General features: G+C 39.7%; 1 protein-coding gene across 11 annotated transcripts in view; it reads left to right on the top strand.

The window, feature by feature from the left end:
- The first annotated feature begins 9,321 nt into the window (after positions 1-9,321).
- Positions 9,322-18,548, top strand: part of LOC127445723 (kinesin-like protein KIF1A) — a 113,731-nt gene continuing 104,504 nt past the window's right edge. For all 11 annotated transcript variants that reach the window (XM_051705976.1, XM_051705975.1, XM_051705970.1 and 8 more), the window contains exon 1: positions 9,322-9,557. The gene's annotated coding sequence lies outside the window, so the exon portion shown is untranslated. The remainder of the gene's footprint in view (positions 9,558-18,548) is intronic.

Here is an 18,548-nt window from a genome sequence, read left to right as displayed (position 1 = left end):
AACATCTTGCCATTGCAGTCTCTATGTACAATCATGATTTCAAGCTTGATTACACATCCTAATGCTTGACGCATGTGCAGAGCGCTAGATGGCGCTATAAGAAGTGTAATCGAGATTGAAATCATGATTGCCAAGGAGACTGCTGTCAAGATTTGTGTTCTACTGAAGAAAGAAAGTCAAACACATCTTAGATGGCATGAGGGTGAGTGAATGATGAGAGAATTAAAATTTTTGGGTGAACTATCTGTAGAGTGGAGGAGGGCAGGGCCGTGCTGGAACGACGCACGCCCAGTCCCCAATCAGCCTGATGGGGTGCGCGAGAGATAAAGGCGGCCGGAGACGACAGTTCGAGAGAGAGCGAATTACAGGCAGCTGCCCTGTGTGTGGTTATGCTTGTGTGTTTTTGGTTAAGTTGATCATTAAAATATTATACTGTTAAGTCGGTTCTCGCTTCCTCCTTTCCACTGAATTGTGTTACACTTGTGCCGAAACCCGGAAAGGAGGAGGCGAGAACCGACTTAACAGTATAAATGTTAAGTAAACTGTCGTCTCTGGCAGCCTTTATCTCTCACGTGCCCCATCAGGCTGATTGGGGACTGGGCGTGTGTCATTCCAGCCCGGCCCTGCCCTCCTCCGCTCTACACTATCCCTTTAATGGAAATTCTAGAACGGCCAAAATTGCTTACAGAACCTTTAAAGACTAAGCTTCTAAATAATGCCTGCCAAAACCTCATTTCTTTTGAAAACTGCATTCTGTATTGAAGGTTCTTTATAGAGTGGAGTTAAATTCCTCAAAAGTTTATGCAAAGATTAAATGAAAACCTCAGAATGAGTCCTTAGTCAGGATTATAGACTAGCACTAGTAGGATTAATTCAGACTGATTTATTTTGTGTAGGTTACACAGATATTTATACAGATGATTATTGTGTTGCAAAAATATTAGAATTGTTTTGTTAGGATGTATTATCAATGCCTATTGTGAAACATTAGCAGTACTAATTTTGGCAAAAGGCATGTCCCTTTAAGACTGTATCAGGTCAGGCCCACACCAGTGATTCTTAGCTGGATAAATTATTCATGGTATTGCTCTACTGAGCTGAAAAGAGGAGTAGGAAGGGTTGGGAGGGGGAAATGGACAGAAGGAGAGAGAAGCAGCCACAAGGGACTGGTCAGACTGGCATTGTGTCGAACTAAAAGCTGGTTTCTCACTGCTTGCTGTGCCTTCCTGTCTGGGCCATATACCTTTCTTGTCTTCCTTTTTTTACTCTGATCACACACTCTGTCATAGATGGAATGGACAGGAGTTACATTTAGAATCAGGTGGCCATTTTGTTCTCTGCACAGCATTAGTGATGTTTTAGATTCACGTTTCTGGAGCGGTGTGAGTCACACACAAATGGATCTCTGTGTGTCATGATTGAGTTGCCTTGGATACTTTGATAGTTATGAGTTATTAGGAACTGATGATATAGCTTGATGTAGCTTGGTCATACTGTTTGTGGCTAGAGTGAAATAAAAATAGAACAAGAGGTGTTAGGAAGTATATAACAAACAAAAAGATGATAGAATAAGAAGGAATAGCAAATAAACAATAAACAATTAAGTCCCAGATCAACAACCAGCTGATGGGCTTTGTATATGTGTATAGCTAGATCAGTGTATTGTTTTACATTCGATATGTGTGAAACCCAAGTGGCCACTGCCATGGTATGTTCTGGATGCACCATGGATGGTCTGTGTCCTTTCATTTTATTGTAGATGGACAGACCAAACAATTGCTTTGAACTACACACAAAAACTATATCATCATAACAGCATTCAGAGGGACTGATGTGCTGGTCTGTTTTTCATTCTTACATTGTCACATTGAGGCTAGCAGCACAGATGTTCAGTCCTATAACATGTAGCATCTAACATGTGCCTTTATTTTTAATTAATTTAATTCCTCCTTGAGGTTCACTTATAATATTAGTAAAGTTGTTTGCACAAAAAAATTTATATTATCATATATTTGTAAAACATGACAATTTTTCACCCTCATTCTGACACTGTCAGAAAGGCTCGGTTTTGGTACTGCTTCTCCTTTAAGACCTGACAGTTAATGGCCACTGTTATGATTGGTTCTCTGCTCTTGACTGACTTGCCCGCTTCTTGCCATCTCACTGCTCACCGCTGGGCAGGCTAAGGTAAATTAGGCATTGATGTGTTGCTGTAGAAGCAGTCAGATGCAAATGTTTGCCACAGTGTGACATCACAACGTGGAGGAAGTAGAGAACGAGTTGTTTTGGCAGCTTGGTTTCAATAAATGCTCTTTTAGCAGTGTAGGGCTTTACTGGTTGTTTAGATCAGTGTTACTATCAGAAATAATTAATAATTATTTCTTTAGTTATTAATTAATATTTAAATTAATTAATTGAATCTAACTCGTTAAAACTTCATATGGGGCTCCAGTAAATGTAGTGTGCTACGTTTAGTAGCAAGTTTGGTTATTAGCAATAATTAATAATTATCAAAGATAATTATTAATTATTAAAATCAATAGAACATTGATGAGAATCAATGTTAGCTTTTTTAATCCTTTAAATCAACAATTATCAAAGATAATCGTTAATTGTTAACACCAATGAAACATTAATTAAAATTAACACTAGCTTATTGATCATTCAAATTCAACAATCATCAAAGATAATTATCAATTATCAAAAATCAACAGAATATTAATAAGGATCAACATTGACGGGGCACCACCCTGGAATCAGGGACTAATAACCAGATAGTAAAACAGTCTCAATATTAGATTGTTTTCTTAGGAAAATCGACATCCGAAGAATATCGATTTTTGGGAAAAAAACAATGAATGAAGGTTTGAATCCGAGCACTGACATCCCATCAGCATGACACAGGCGTATGCAAAACAAACGTAAACACTTCTCTTTGTAATATAAACAAAGTTTATTTATGCAGTAATATCAATTAATAATTAATACAATGCAGTCAATAAACTTCCGACTTACAACTACAAACTAAACAGTGATATGATTAGATATGGAAATAAAAATAATCCTATAATATATAAGGTGTGTGTGTGTGTGTGTGGTTAGTACGAGAGAGAGAGAGAGAGAGAGAGAGAGAGAGAGAGAGAGAGAGAGAGAGAGAGAGAGAGAATTAAGTGACGGCCCTAAAGCCGATTTCGTGATAGTGGGAGAGAAAGCAGCTGTCATTTTATCACTCAGAGACGTGGTGGACGGCTCGTAAAAGTCCCGCGATATTTGACTCTTTAATGGATAACTCAGTTTGCCGGTTTCACCCGTGATGGTGAAAATGCACAACAGTCCAATTTGGTTGGACCACAATACAGCAAAACAAATTCGTGATAATTAATATCCTGAGTATTAATAATGAGCAGACATGGCGGTCCGTAAACTGTACAAGCAAAAACCTTGAAACACAGGAATAACACACTATAATATTCTATCTCTGCCCAGACGTAAACCTCTTACTTGAATCGCATGAGGACACAGGTAGAATGTGTTTTCTTCCGTCCTTTAACTCCGACCCGGTTCCTTGAGGCTTGGGTGATGACGGGAGGCCGTTTCCTCGCTCTGTCGGCGGGCACGGCTGTTGATTCTTGGCGGGCTGGCAGAGAACTCAGAAATATCGACTTGATTGAAGATGGAAGAGAAATCTTTTCTCTCTTCACTTCTGCAGGCAAATGGATGAAGATGCAGATTGCTCGGCGGTCTCCTTCGGATCCGTTAGAGTGTTCGGTTGAACACAGAGTAATCTCAACTCGTCCAGCGAGATGGAGATTGTATGGCCACAGTTTCAAGTCGGACATTACTTCCTTGTGCCACGAGGTTGCACCTGAGAGCAGCGATGAGCTGCGTCTACACACTGCTAACAAAGTTGCTGGAAGCAAATCCCAGAAGCATTTCAGAGGTATTTCAACTCCTGATGATGTCATGTTTGAGGGACGTTCTGTTGTGTGCCTCATCCAATAGGAGTTGAGAGTTCGATCCTTTAGTGAGCAAGGCTTCATGGGATTTGTAGTCTGTTTTGGACTCCCTTTGTTTGATTTTGGCGCGATTTTTATCAGTAAGATTTACGACTTGGTGTGTAGGGGCTGAGTTAGGTTTTACGACTGTGTAAGGCCTGCCTTTGTCTTCTATCTGAATACATGAGGCCCAACAGCAGCGAGGAGGAAGTTTTGAGTTCTGATACTTACAGTATGTTTTTATAGTACAATGACTTCTTATATGTCAAAAGATCAAGGAAAATTTAATTCCTCATGTACTGACCTTTAACATATTTTATCTTGAAATTATATGCATAAAAACCTCCCTCATCTTCTACAAAAGATGCCTATGAATTGCTACTACATGCTTTTGATTGTTTAAACCTTAATAATTTTTTCAAGATCACCAAAAACCTTTTTACTTTAAAAAAATAAATAAAACAATCAATAAATAAATCTAGTTATTTTATTCTTGCCCGTTTACAGGCAGAAACTGAAACAGGAAGCACCCACCCTCAGAACGATCCAGTGCTGGTCGGACCAATCAGACTCTACATTACAAGACTGTTTTGATCACACGGACTGGGAGATGTTCCGGTCCGCCTCTGATGACGACATCGAGCTTTACGCTGATAGCATAATATGTTTCATCAGAAAGTGCGTGGAGGACGTCGCTCCGACCAGAACAACACGGATCTATCCTAACCAGAAGCCATGGATAAATAGCGATGTTCGCGTGGCACTTAATGTGTGGACCTCCGCTTTCAATTCCGGGAATGCTGAGGAGCATAAACAAGACAGTTATGCCCTCCGAAAAATCAGAACAGCAAAACGCCAGTACAGGAACAAGATTGAAGGACAGTTTAACACCACCAACTCTAGGAGCATGTGGCAGGGAATTAACATCATCACGGACTTTAAAGGGAATAAAAACTCCACCATGAACACCGCTGCCTCTCTCCCAGATGAGCTAAATACTTTTTATGCTCGTTTTGAGGGAAATAACACCACCCTCGCGGCGAGAGCTCTCGCAGCCGAAGCTACAGAGGTTAGTTCACTCTCCTTCTCTGTAGCGGATGTAACCCGATCCTTCCGACGGGTGAATATCCGCAAAGCCGCGGGCCCAGATGGCATTCCGGGCCGCGTCATCAGAGCGTGCGCGAACCAGCTGACTGGTGTTTTTACGGACATTTTCAACCTTTCCCTCTTTTACCGGGGCCTAGGTAGCTCAGTGGTAAAATACGCTGGCTACCACCCCTGGAGTTTGCTAGTTCGCTAGTTCGAATCCCAGGGTGTGCTGAGTGACTCCAGCCAGGTCTCCTAAGCAACCAAATTGGCCCGGTTGCTAGGGAGGGTAGAGTCACTTGGGTTAATCTCGTCGTGGTTGTTATGATGTGGTTTGTTCTCGGTGGGGCGCATGGTGAATTGAGCGTGGTTGCCGCGGTGGATGGCGTGAAGCCTCCACACGCGCTATGTCTCCGTGGCAATGCGCTCAACAAGCCACATGATAAGATGCGCGGGTTGACTGTCTCAGACGCGGAGGCAACTGGGATTCGTCCTCCGCCACCCGGACTGAGGCGAATCACAATGCGACCACGAGGACTTACAGCGCATTGGGAATTGGGCATTGGGAATTGGGCATTCCAAATTGGGAGAGAAAAGGGGAAAAATCCCCCCCCCCCCAAAAAAAAACTCTTTGTCTATAGTCCCCACATGCTTTAAAACATCCACCATTGTGCCTGTTCCAAAGCAATCAAAAATAACTTGCTTAAATGGCTGTCGTCATGTTGCTCTGACCCCCATCATCAGCAAATGCTTTGAGAGACTAATCAGAGATTACATCTGCTCTGTGCTGCCTCTCTCTCTAGACCCATTGCAGTTTGCTTACCGCAACAACCGCTCCACTGATGATGCCATTGCATCTACAATACACACTGCTCTCTCCCACCTGGAAAAAAGGAACACTTATGTGAGAATGTTGTTTGTAGACTACAGCTCAGCATTCAACACCATAGTGCCCTCCAAGCTAGATGAGAAACTCCGGGCTCTGGGCTTAAACAGCTCGCTGTGCAGCTGGATCCTGGACTTCCTGTCAAGCAGACGCCAGGTGGTTAGAATAGGCAGCAACATCTCATCACTGACCCTCAACACTGGAGCCCCACAGGGCTGTGTTCTCAGCCCACTCCTGTATTCCCTGTACACACATGACTGTGTGGCAACACATAGCTCCAGTGCCATCATTAAGTTTGCTGATGACACGACGGTGGTAGGTCTGATCACTGACAGTGATGAAACAGCCTACAGAGAGGAGGTGCACACTCTGACACACTGGTGTCAGGAGCACAACCTCTCCCTCAACGTCAGTAAGACAAAGGTTCTTGTGGTGGACTTCAGAAGAAAAGACAGAGAACACAGTCCCATCACCATCAATGGAGCACCAGTGGAGAGAGTCAGCACCTTCAAGTTCCTGGGTGTCCACATCACTGAGGAACTCACAAGGTCCATCCACACTGAAGTCGTTGTGAAGAAGGCTCATCAGTGCCTCTTCTTCCTGAGACGGCTGAGGAAGTTTGGAATGAACCGCCACATCCTCACACAGTTCTACACCTGCACTGTAGAGAGCATCCTGACTGGCTGCATCTCCGCCTGGTACGGCAATAGCACAGCCCACAACCGCAAAGCACTGCAAAGGGTGGTGCGTACTGCCAGACACATCATCGGAGGTGAGCTTCCCTCCCTCCAGGACATATATACCAGGCGGTGTGTGAAAAAAGCTCGGAGGACCATCAGAGACTCCAGCCACCCGAGCCATGGGCTGTTCTCACTGCTACCATCAGGCAGGCGGTATCGCAGCATCAGGACCCGCACCAGCCGACACCATGTTAGCTTCTTCCCCCAAGCAATCAGACATTTGAACTCTTGATCTCCCACGATCAAAATACATCAGCACTGCACTTTATTACTCTTACTCTTATATCTCATAGCAGACTGTCATAAATTATATTATTATTATATTATATTATATTCTCTCTTAACAGCTTACTATCAACCGACAGCCTGAATGTCAATACAGTACAACCTACTGTACATTCTATATATACTACTATATATACTTTTTTTTAATTGAATAATGTGTATCTATATTGTGTGTATTGTATACTGTACAGTGTATATTATTATTTGTATATTGTGTTGTGTGTAATTATGTGTATATTAGACTTTAAATTGTGCTGTGTTAATTTGATGTTATTGTAAATTGGTGTATGTCTCATCACTGTCACGACTGCTATGTTGATCGGAACTGCACCCAAGAATTTCACACACCATTGCACTTGTGTATATGGCTGTGTGACAATAAAAGTGATTTGATTTGATTTGATCTTAAATAGTTAAAATTCCCAGAATTATTCAAGTTTATCCCTTGAATTATTATTTTTAATTACAGTTTTTAAAAGGACTGTTAAAATAATTATCAGATTAGGCTACTAGAATTTTTTTTTTTTTTGTTTTACAAAAGATACGTTTCTTAATCATGATTACATAATCAGATAAATTTCTTCACTGGTTTCATTTCCTTTAAGTCTTTAATTCACTTCCTCACTTCAGAAAATGCAAACAGAGGCTGAGTCAGAAGAACAGAGGTGGATTAATGTCAGAAGGATGTGTCTCCTTTTTTTGAATGTGTTACATGGGTTTACTGGATTTGTGGGGAGAGTACAGTCCAATTTGCTCTAATAGTTTGTGAACTGAGAATAATCTGGAAAGCTGATTTTCCTTGACAGATAGCTCAGAGGAAAGGCCAAAAGGTGGCTAAACATTATTTACAATGTTTTGCAATTCTGTTCACTCTTTTTATTGAAAAAGGAAAGTAAATGGAAAGTAGTACTATTTTGTAATGTAGATTATACAGTTACCAGCACTGCTGAATGCCTGATTCTGATTGGTAGACAGACATTCATTATCTACCATATAACTGCATGGTTACAAAGTAGTTGTTCTGTTGTTCTAGGTCTGTTGTATTTTCCAGCTTGAGGTGTGCATTAAATTTCAATAATTCAGTGGTTCATTGTCAATTATTCTTTGCATTATGTAAAATGGTTAAGGAATACTGCTGAGCCACATTTCCTGAAAATTGTGTTTATAGTTCAACATTTTGACCTTAAATCAATTAAAGAGATAGTTCACCCATTTACTTAACCTCATGCCATCTCAGATGTATATGACATTCTTACTTCTGCAGACCCTCAGTGGGTCTGTATAATTCAAGTGAATGGTGACTAGACCTTCGAAGCTCCAAAAATCACAAAGGCCACATAAATGTAATACATGAGACTTCAGTGATTGAATCCATATCTTCAGAAGTGATATGATAAGTGTGGGTGAGAAACAGATCAATACTTAAGTCCTTTTTTACTAAAGATCTCCATTTTCACATTCTTTTTGAAAGTGAATGTGGAGATTTAAGGCAAAAAAGGACTTAAATATTGATCTGTATTTAAGAGTCTTATGGATTACTTTTATATGGCCTTTGTGATTTTTGGAGCTTAAGGTCTGGTCTGGTCATTCACTTGCATTATATGGGCCTACACAGCTGCGATATTCTTCTAAATAAAATTTGTTTGTGTTCTGTAGAAGAAAGTCATACACATCTGGGATTTTGGGTGAACTATCCCTTTAAATTAAAACAACGTATAAACTACATTATGTAGATACATTTTCACCATTACAGAAGTGTTGACGGGACATTTGTTGAACTTTTAAATTCCTTAATTTAGACTAGTCATGAAAATGTTTCATTTAATTTATATTAGCCTTTCAATTACCTGAGTTGTCAAAAACATACGTATTATTATCTAGAATTCTGAATTATGTTTCTTTTGGGACCAAATTTTAATCAATCAAGGTTCTTAAATTTATCCTAGGTACTTACATGTTTGGTTTCTTTTAACACACTAACCACATACAGTCATTCTAACCAGTATTAGCCACTGAATGTCAAGTATTTTAAACAGGTTATGCAGAGCTGTCTGTGTGTGTGTGTGTATGTGTGTGTGCATGTGTGCAGTACTCCACAGGGAATCTAATCTCACATTCTCCATCCCCCCTCCCCCTCCTCCTCCTCCTCTCTTCTCCTCTCTCCTCCCCCCCCCCCCCCCTCTCTCTCTCTCTCTCTCTCTCTCTACTGCATTGATGCTGCTGCCTTCACAATGATGATGTCACTGGTTCAGTCAGTCTCAGCATCACTGCTCTAGGCAGCCAGCAGAGCCATTTTGGCTTTTACATTACAGGGCACTCCAAGATCTCTCCTCCAAGAAGACTTCCTCCTTACGAGTAGGCCTCACTGGGCACCCAGCTACACGACACCTCTCTGGAACAATAAAGGACCCTCTGTTAAACAGAGGGAAAAGGAGATTGGTTTCGACATTTAAGAGGAAAAGCTGGATAAAACAAGAGCATTTGAGAAAGCGACACAAGAGGCAGTAGTGGGAGATCATCCTTAGAGTCAATAGCTGAGGGCATAAGAGAATCATCATTGTAAAAGTAAGAGTTTTTTTCTTTGTCATTGTGTTCTAGAGGATAATGCAGTATTAATGAGGCTCTGTCTGTTTATTTGGTGTGGGTCACCAGGGTGGAATTGCCATGGGGTGCGGCCATTCAGGGCCTGTCAACAAATCCAGACATTAGTATTATGAGAGAGAGAAAGAGAAGTGTTTTATTGAGTAGAGGAACAGATGTTGTTCGCCATAAATGGCCCTCTGTCCTTGTGTACATATTTCTAAGTGTAGGCTGGATAAATGCACTGTCATTCAGGGTCTCGGGTTGGCAGCCACTCAGTCATAGTTTCAGGATAGAGCTAATGAATCACGATTGTATTGTTTTGCCTGGGAAAGTTTAATGTATTGATAAAAATGATAAATTCTCTATCTTTTTTGAGGAAATATAGGACACATGTTTCTTTTTATTTCATATGTATTATAATAGCTGGTTGGGTAAAATATAATGACATCTGGCTTTATAAGCTTATGCAGTTGCTTACAATATGAATCCCACTACGTTCTTAGATTACGATATTCTAAAAGTGAGATCAGGCAAGATTAATTATTTCTTGACTTCTTGATTTCTTGACAGTTGCCTTGAACAAGCCTTGAACATTTTTATACCTTGATTGATGATTTTATGGGAAAAAAATTGGAAACATCTTTCTGCTTATCTGTAATGAAGATCTGTAATGTACATTTGAGTGCATGAAGTGGAACGGAAGTCCAATCTTAATTGTGACAGCAATTCTTTACAAAATATATGACGTTTGTATTTTGAGTGACTGTTCTTGTTTTAAGGGATGTCTTTTTGACTTTTTGACCTTTTCCTTTGTGGCCAATTCCTCAAAATAAAGTCAAGGTCAATCACAAATTATTTGGAATGGACATAAACAGAGAAATTATAAGGTAATTTATAGATTTAAATTTAAAGGTAAATTAACTGCAGGTCACCATTATTTTTTATTGTTAATACATATTTTTGTTTATTCTGTTCCTGCTTAATTACTTTCCTATAACACCTCAGGGGGGAAATTATAGCATAATACACCATTTGCAGTATACAGTATATACACTACTGTGCAAAATTCTTAGGCACATAAGATGTTTCACAAAAGCAATTGTCTTAAGATGGTTATTTATAACTTCAGCTTTAGTGTGTCAATAGGAAATATAAATGTTAGACTCCCAAACATTACTTTTGCAAATAGAAAAGATTAGAATAGAAGAACAGGGAGCCCTGCAACAGATGTCATGGCCCCCACAAAGCCCCCCACTGAACATTGTGTCTGTCTGAGATTTCATATAGAGACAGAAGCAATTGAGACAGCCTCAACAGATAGAAGAACTGTGGCGAATTCTCCAAGAAGCTTGGAACATCCTATCTGCCAACAACCAAGACAAACTGTGTCCAGGTGTACCTAAGAGAATTGGTGCTGTTTTAAAGGGAAAGGTGGTCACACCGAATATTGATTTAGCTTTTTTATGTTTACTGGATATGACATTAAGTGATAAATGAAAACTAATTATTTCATTACCTTTGAAGACATCCTCACTATGCAACATTTTCCACAAGTGCCTAAAACGTTTGCACAGTACTGTACATAGAACCAACTTGTTAATACAAGAACAATGCAGCTTTTTGACTGAAACTGAAACTGTGTTATAACTGTCATGCTGTCTTGAGGTTCATGTCATGGATTCTAACTAGACTAGAATAAAGAGACTCCTTTATGACACTGAACTCACCCTGACACACCAGAATGTGACTCAGCATGATGTCAGTCTAAACGAAAATGACAGAATTTAGCTCATATGTGATCACTATATTTTTTAGTCAAGCAAACAACCATGCTTTGATACACAACACTGGAACTCGTTGAAGATTGAGGCTTATAGCCCATAAATCTTCCCTGACACATTTATTGTACCTCCATTTTTGTCTGACATAGAGGCTGAGCTGGACTCTGGGTTTGTGGCAGCCAGCTCTGTTACTCAGTCATTGTAATCCTAGGAAGCATACTGACATTTAGCCAGCCATGCACTTCTTTTGTTGCTGTCGGGCCCAGTATCTCTCTCTATCTGTAGCTGACAATGCATGATCTTTTTTATGGTGAAGTCATATAAGCCCAACCTTCCTGTTTTGCCTGAACATTAAAATATTGCTTGTACTATGCAGAACATATTTGTTATTGTTTAACCTTATCTTAAGTCGCCACCGCTCAATTGCTATTAATTCATGCTTACCTTATTTGCTTTAGATGTAATATGTTTTCATATGCTAACCCCTCATGAAATTTCTTTATAGATACAACAAAAATTATTCGCATAGGTTGCTATGGTGATGGGCAGTTTAACAGCCTCTCGAAAATGTAATTTAATTTGTGATGGAGAAAGCCTAAATCAGTATTTCTATGCTGATATATAATAATGGAACTACAAAAGGGGTAATATCCTTTCTTTATTTTTAAAAGGAACAAGTGCTGTACATGCATGCAAATCCAATTAATCCATAAATAAATCTTAAAGCGATCATGACATACTCTTATTATTTTATTATCTGCCCTGAGGTCAAATTATAATTTTAGTATAGTATTTTTTTTTTTTTCATTTTTCTTTTTTTTTTTTTTTTTGCACAAAAATGTTTATAATTTATTCATATATAATAATTTTCCACCCTGTCTCTGGCCCTCTGTCTGAAAGACTCGGTTTTAAGCTGTCTGGCCCTTTAAGACTTTAATGTAAATGCACGCTGTTCTGATAGCTTAACATCGTGCAGCCCTTCCAATACAGCTATATTTGAAATGCAATCCGAAGAAAATGAATAAACTCCACACTACATTTCAGGGTAAGCACATAACATACACCCAACACATTTCATCTGAATATATTAAACTGTTCACTGTTCAACTGTTCAAGCAGCTCCATAAAATATTAAACAGTCATGACATTTGAAATATTCATGATAAAATTGTTTACTTACGGATTTGCAGTCCACTAGTGTTTTAACTGCCCCATCCTTCAACAACAATTCCTTTGCAAATCTTGAATCATATTGTGACTGTAAAACAATCCATGATGTTGGGTGCTTCAACAGGCCAGAGCTAAGTTGCTGCTCTTCACATCTCACATCTTCCGTGGTTGTTTACACACAAGACTGCATGTTTCACCCATCCAGTGGCAGCATCAGAATGAGACGCTTTTTAAAAGTTGTGCCTGTGCACTCTTAAAACATGGTGCACATCGCCAGTGTTGTGCGGAAAGGCACCAATACGATCAAAGATGTCCATGTTTACAAAAGGCCAACAAATAAAAATAGCACAGATGGGTGCAAAAACGGTCCAGGGTGCCTTCAAAACAGCACAACAGCATAACAGTGCAGCTGAATGAAACACAATGGAGGTTTCTATTTTATATGAGTTATAACTTGACATCGCGTCTTTTAAAAGCGGCCCGAGATGTATGATAATGGTCAAAGCCATTCGTCTAGTTCAAGTTTATGTAGAAAAACATTTAAATCCAGACAGGAAGGCACATGAAGGTGTCCTGTGTAAGTCCACTTTGGATGAATCTCTCATGACAGGTCCATCTCACTTATTCACCTGTGTGACTGACTGAGCATCAGTGGGCGGGTCCAAGGGTGCAATGACAGAAAAGTAGGCATTGCATATGCAGATGCATTTGGTCCTTGTGATGTCACAAGTTCCACAAATTCCAAACGAGCAATTTTTGCAGCTTAAATAAATGCTATTTTTCTATTAAGGAGGAAGTTTTCAGTTCTGAAACTTTCAGTATATTTTTATAGTACAATGACCTCTTATATGTCAAAAGATCAAGGAAAATGTTATTCCTCATGTCATGACCCCTTTAACTAATATGCATTCAGTTAGATTTGCTGTACATTTATTGTATCTCCTATTGTTTTGTTTTGTTTTGTTTTTTGCATTGAACAAAATGTATGTTCTTTTAAAAATCAATTAGTATATTTAAAGCTAAAGTGTGTAATTTTTCCAGGGTTACTTTTTACTATCCCAACTTAATGTTTTTATTATTAACAATTTTTATTGATTCCATTCAACAAATTAAATAAACATAACAGAAAATGCAGAATCAAATTATATCAAATTAAACCCTTCCCCCTGAACATAACCTCCCCCCTCACCCGACACAAAAACACACTTCAGTGGTCATAAATATTTAGAAACATAAAAAAACACAAAACGCACGCAAACACGCACACAAATATACTTTTAAAAAAACAATAAAATTGCACAGATCCCTCTCCACTACCCCTCCCCGAGAGCCTTCCAAAAAAGCCAAATATCTGCCCAATTTCCTATCAAATAACCCCAGACTGCCCAGCCTTCTATACGTCATCTCCTCAAATGCCGCTACCCTGACCATCTCCATGCACCACTCTCGAAATGAGGGCACTCCAGCCGATTTCCATCCCCTGAGAATAACCCGTCTGCCGATCAAAACACTGGCCAGGACCCACTTCTTTATGTACTTATCCCCTATATTAATGACCGCCCCATCGTCTAAAATACAGAGTCTGGGGCAAAATGAAATTTGAGTGCCCAATATGTCACACATAAAACTCTGAACCCTCAACCAAAATTCTTGAATCTAAACACACCACCAAAAAACATGGGTTGTGTCCCCATCTTCTGATTGGCATCGCCAGCAGGTGGGTGTGTCTTTAAGACCAAGCCTATACAATCTAGAGGGGGTCCAATAGAATCAATGTAAAATCTTAAATTGCATAAGGCACCCCTTTGCATCTCTAGATGTAGACTTGATTTTTTTTTAGAATACTAGCCCACACTCTCCTCCAATACCAAGTTTAAATCTTTCTCCCATAATCTCTTGAGAGAAGCCAAAGCTTCATCCCATAGACACTGAATTAGCAGGGAGTAATACACTGCTGCCTCATGACCTTTTCCAAAAGCAGTAATCATCACTCCCAGAGTATCAAAATATTGAACCATATTTTCAAAAGATCTCAACACTCCACTCTCACATAGGTCATCCCTCACAATCCACTCTGTCCAGCAGAAAGGGGACTTAATAATACATAATTTTGGGTTCAGCATTGTGCTCGAGGCAACATTTAAATAAATGTTCGAATTAAACAATCTGGACACTTTTGTCCATACCAAGTGCAAATGCTTCTCCAGTTAGTTTGATAGAAAGGCTTTGTAATGGCGAAATAGGGGCAAGAACATCCTATTCAATACAAAACCAGGGAGGGGCTCTCTCAGGTGGGAGTGACCAATGAGCCAAATGTCTGAGACCGAATGCACAATAGTAAAACAAAATCTTGGGTAGGCCTAGCCCACCTTTGTCAATCGACCTATGTAATTTACTGAAATGTAATCTGGGACATTTACCATTCCAAATGAAGGACTTCGCTATGCTATCAAATTGCTTGAAATAAGAGAGGGGGACATCTATAAGGAGAGATTGTCACAGGTAGTTGAATTTTGGAATACAATTCATTTTAATAACATTAACCTTCCCAATCATAGATAAAAGTAATGAAGCCCACCTGCCCACATCGCTCAAAAAACTTTTTATTAAAGGGTCAAAATTAACTCTAACTAAATCACACAAATTTGCTGGGAATAAAATACCCAAATATTAATGCCCTGTTTGGGCCACCAGAAGGAGCCAAAGCTTCAGATTTAGACCAATTCACTCTGTATCCTGAGAATTTAGAAAAGGAATTAATGATTCTTTTGAGGCAAGTCATAGATCTAGTAGGGTCAGAGACAAATAATAAAATATCATCTGCGTAAAGCAAAAGCTTAAACGCCACACCTCCTGCCGCCACCCCTGGAAAATCATCCTCCTTTCTTATCGCGGCTGCTAATGGTTCCATCCAGGGCAAGACAGAACAATAAGGGGGAAAGAGGGCAACCCTGCCGGGTGCCCCTATCCAGAGTAAAATAATATGAAATTAATCCATTCGTTTGAACCGCCACTACCGGGTTTCTATAAAGTAAATTAATCCACCCAATAAAAGTATTCCCGAACAAGTACATTTCCAGAATCTTAAAAAGATAATCCCATTCTACCAATTCAAATGCCTTTTCGGCGTCAATTGAGATGGCAGCGACTGGAATCTGATCGTTCGCCACTGCCCACATGACATTAATGAAACACCTAATGTTATCAGAAGAGTTACGGCCCTGAATAAAAACCACCTGATCTATATGTATAAGAGATGTCATAACTTTACTTAATCTGTTAGCCAAAATGTTTACAATATTTTAACCTCTAGCTGGATCAGGGAAATTGGACGGTAACTCTTACACTCGCTTGGATCTTTGTCCTTTTTAAGAATCAGACTGATCTTGGCTTGCGTCATGGTTGATGGAAGCTTTCCATTCTTTAATGATTCCGTATAAAATTCTAGCAAGAGTGGAGTCAGTTCTGTAATATAAGATCTAAAAAACTCAGCGGCAAAGCCATCTGGGCCCAGAGCCTTGCCTGTAGGCAGTACCTTAATTACTTCACCAAGCTCCTCCAAGGTTATCTCAGAATCAAGAGAATTCCTTTGCTCAGTCGACAGTTTAGGAAGTTCTAATGGTTTCACAAAGTTTCTAATATCCTCATCAGTAGACGAAGATGTAGAACTATAGAGATCAAGATAGAATTCTTTAAAAGCATTATTAATATCAATGGATGAGGTAAATATTTCACCACCAGCAGATTTCACTGAGGGAATGGTAGAAAAAGACTCTCTCTGTTTTATATTTCTAGCCAGAAGCTTCCCTGCTTTGTCCCCCAACTCAAAGTATGACTGTCTTTGCCCTGAATAGCCAAAACTCCACCTTCCGCAACAAAATAGAATTATATCTGTATTTCAGTCGGGTCAATTCCCTGAGGCCATTAGACGACATTCGGTGCTTCAGCTCTGCCTCAGCACTTTTAACATTCCCTTCCAATTCCACGTGTTCTTGTGCTTTGGATTTTTTGATGAATGTGGCATACTGTATGATCCAACCCCTAAGAACTGCCTTAAGTGCCTCCCAGGCCACACCCACAGAGGATACTGAGGACCATTTGGTCTCCATAAAGACACTGATTTCAGTCTTTAGCATTTGTTGGAATTCAGGAATTTGTAAAAGGGATACATTAAAGCGCCAACTATATGATTTCTTTTTCTCCGTATGTGCCAACACCTCTAAACACACCAGGGCATGATCTGAGACTAAAATGTTTCCAATTGAGCAATCAACAACAGATGAAATGAGGGACTTAGATATATAAAAAAAAAAAATCTATTCTAGAGTAAATCTTATGGACTGATGAAAAAAATGTATAGTCCCTACCAGATGGGTTTAAAAGTTTCCAAATATCTGTAAGACCAAGATTTTTACACATCCTGTGAAGTGTCAATGTTGCTCTAGGGGTCCTGCACGCTTTTGCTTCGCTATGGTCAAGGACTGAGTCCATCAAAAGATTAAAGTCTCCTCCCAATATTATATCATGAGGGGTGCCAGTGGCTTACAACTTCCCTTAAGATCTATAAAAAAGCCCTGATCATCAACGTTAGGTGCATAAATATTAGCCAGAATAAGACTTTGTCCCTGAATTTCAGCTAAAACAATAATGACTCTTCCTAATTTCTTTACACTGTTTGAGATATTTGAATTGTAGAAGTTTACTTATCAGCATAATGACTCCCTGCTCTTACTCGAGCCAGCACTATAAAAAAAATGCCCACCCCATATCTTTCCAAAATTTTCAGCTTCCTGCGGAGAAAGGTGCGTTTCTTGAAGAAACACTATATCATATTTCTTACGCTAAGAAGAGAAATAACCTTCCTTCTTTTTATGGGATGCACCAACCCATTCACATTCCACATGGAGAGAGACAATCCACTCATATTAACATTTGACATTTTGACATATAAGAAAAAATAGATAGTGTGTCAAAAACAAGATTATAAAGACCACTTTCCAACATTGGTGCGACCATCAAAACCCAAACTTCCCCTAGAACAAAACAAACAGAAAAAAGTAAAACGTGCACATTAACCCTGCGCACGACAGCACCAAGTGGCGTCCATCCCTCCAAACTCAAACAGTCCATGCACGCCTACGAGAGCCTCCTCAACAACTTTGCCATTGGATTCCTCAAGTCCGGTGTTTCTATACAAATTTTGTGAGACAGATTTAGACCACAAAAGATAATCTATAAAAAAAACTCAAGCTAATAGGCGGAATAAACACAAAGAGTGTGTAGGTTCATCCATAAAACTGTCCTGAAGGTGTGTTGCTCTACAAAATAAGCTCCAGCCGCTAGGCGGAACCAGCACAAAAATAGCGCACAGATTCTTCAAACAGTCAAGCAAATGTCCAGTGAGCCGGTCCACTCGGCTGCAATGTGAGTGCAGGCAAATTACTTAATCACTCCAATGTCTTTGCAAGAAATACTCTGCAAAACAAACTCCAGCCAATAGGAGGAATAAGTACAAAGAGCATGAAGGTTCATCCATAAAACTGTCCTGAAGGTGTGCCACTCTACAAAATAAACTCCAGTCACTAGGCGGAAACAGCACAAAAGAAAAGCACTCAGTTTCCTCAAAGAGCCAAGCGAATGTTCAGTGAGCCGGTCCAATTTGGCTGCAAAGTGAGTACCACAGGATGACTTACTCACTCCATTGACTTTATGAAGGACATCACTTGCTGTGGGCATGTGAATGTTTTACTGCCCTCCTTAGCATCTATTCTCAATTTGGCCGGGAATATCAGTGCCAAAGCGACCTTCCGTTGATTTTAAAAGTTTCTTGCATTCCTTGAATCGATCAAATTTTTCTCTTGTCGAATTCGCAAAGTCTGGGAACAAGAAAATGTTGTGATTTTTCCAAGAAATCCTTCCTTTACTCCTTGCCTTGCGTAACACAAGATCTTTATCGGATGATCTCAGACATTTGGCCAGAATTGATCGGGGTCTGCCTCCCTCCGTGGATCTCTGAGTTGGA

Source organism: Myxocyprinus asiaticus, chromosome 9 (genome assembly GCF_019703515.2).
Source record: "Myxocyprinus asiaticus isolate MX2 ecotype Aquarium Trade chromosome 9, UBuf_Myxa_2, whole genome shotgun sequence".
NCBI classification, from domain to species: Eukaryota; Metazoa; Chordata; class Actinopteri; order Cypriniformes; family Catostomidae; genus Myxocyprinus; species Myxocyprinus asiaticus.
Note: the sequence above shows the minus strand (reverse complement) of the source record. Positions and strands in the feature narration are given on the sequence as shown.